Consider the following 2,190-nt stretch of genomic DNA (forward strand, 5'->3'; position numbering starts at 1 on the left):
TAGTATCTGCAGGTCAGAAGCACGGATTCCTTTTTGTGCCGTAGTATGGTAAGGCCCCAGGATCTGACGGACACAGGGCTCCACTCTCCCAAGATAAATTGTGCCTTGTATGCCGTGCTTTCTGAATTCTTCTGTCCGCTTTTGGTAGTTTTTCTCTCTTCCACAGTTAATTGACTATCAATAGACACTTCTGGCTTCTCCTGGGGAGACCATTTCTAGGAACCTACTTTAAACTCGTCATCCTTTTAATTTGATATTTAATCTGCTCTGGATGTAGAAACCACACGGTTCTTGTGAAAATTCTCTCTTAAAAAAAGCCACGCACACAAAAAATTGCCTTCTAACTTCTGACACAGGGTCGGAAAGGTTTGCCGAGGAATGAAGTGCAAGCCTTGAAGATGGTCATTTTGTCTGTTTGGAGGCATTTTGAATTAACTTTTGGTCTTGGCTGTGTTGCCCCAAATTGAAGTTACCGGATAAGGGATTTCCAGAGAAGTGGTTTCACTGCACATATAATTGAGATCCGGGGGAGAGGGTAGCCCGCTGTCTTACCCTGAGCAACATTATCCTTTTCATTTTATGGAAATTGTAGTTAATATTTGGAATTAATTAGATTGTACAATCAGTTTCAAAAGCATAATGCAGTGGTGTATAAAATTTAATAATGCATAAAACTTGTTATGGAAATTTAAAATTTTAGGGCCTAGATGAAATTCAAACATGAATTTTGTATGAAGAAGTGAAACAAAATAGTTTTGTTAGAGTAATTTGCTTTATTACAAGGGAAAACATCCACAGCATCATTTAAATACTATACCATTCATCACATGCAATGCTTCCCAGCAAACTAATTTAAGATAGACTCCAGACTCGATAAATATCAAAAGGGGATATCACTGTCCTGCCTCTGCCTGTTTTTCTTTTGAAGACCAGCAGGCTTAGTAAAAACAGATTTTCTAAAATAAGCATTATCATATACAGAGAAGACTGGAAATCATAAATGATGTGAGCAACTTCCCTTGATTATGACAGGAAGCCTGCATATGTAATCTTTGTAGCGAATAAACATCTTCAATTTCTAGTATTATATCATCCAATTCCAGGAAAACATTATCATAATATGAAATAGATGAGAAAGTAAATAGCAATCAGAACTCTCTGGCAGTGAGAAATACTAGGTTTTTTTCTCTCTCCTGAGTTGGGGCAGCCTGGCTTAGTAAGAAAAGTTGATGTAACACGGTCCTGGGTTCAAATCTCAATGCCTGTGTGACTTTGGACAAGTTACTAAATTTCTCTCAATCGTAGTCCCTCTGAACATCATGCAACGCAAATGACCCTTCCCTAGGACGGGTAATATTTAAAAAAATTTTTCTTTAAACGTTTATTTATTTTTGAGAGATGAGAGAGACCGAGCGCAAGGAGGGGGAGAGGCAGAGAGAGAGGGAGACACAGAATCCAAAGCAGGCTCCAGGCTCTGAGCTGTCAGCCCAGAGCCCGACGCGGGGCTCGAACCCACGAACCGCGAGATCATGACCTGAGCAGAAGTCAGCTGCTCAACCGACAGAGCCACCCAGGCGCCCAGGACAGGTAATATTTAAATGAGGTAGTATACATTCAGCACATTCCTTCACCCTACATCCCCTACACTCACGGGAGGTCCTGGTTGTCTCCTCCCTCTCCTTCCTCCCGGAGCCTCTGAATGACTCCCTGACCCCAATTCGAGAGGGTTAGGAGTCAGATTTATCTACTTTGAGACTGCCTGGTCTACACGCACTACATACCGTGTATTTACCCCACACTGGTGAGTGCTCTGTAACCTAAAATTTTCTCGAGGGAAGGAATTGTAGTTTTTATCTCTGGAGATGATACCTACGGAACTGAAGTAAAATAAACGAGAAATAGCTCGCAAAATCCCAGTTTGCTCTCTCCCTATTCCTGCTTATCCTAACTTGTGCTGCTCTCGTGTCACTGGCTCGTGCCCCGCCAAGCCATGCAGGTCTGATCGAGGGCACTTCTGGGGACCTTGAGGGTGTGTCCCACGCTCCTACTGCCACCTGCAATGGTAGCTGCCCTGAGACAACACCGTGATCCCCAGGGCACTCAAGTCTCTTGCCTACGGTGAAATGGTTGAGCGACCAGCACAGTGGGATGGATCTCAGATCTGGCTGATGCCAGAGCTCAGCCCCTTTA

This window comes from Lynx canadensis, chromosome F1, assembly GCF_007474595.2.
Source record: "Lynx canadensis isolate LIC74 chromosome F1, mLynCan4.pri.v2, whole genome shotgun sequence".
NCBI lineage: Eukaryota > Metazoa > Chordata > Mammalia > Carnivora > Felidae > Lynx > Lynx canadensis.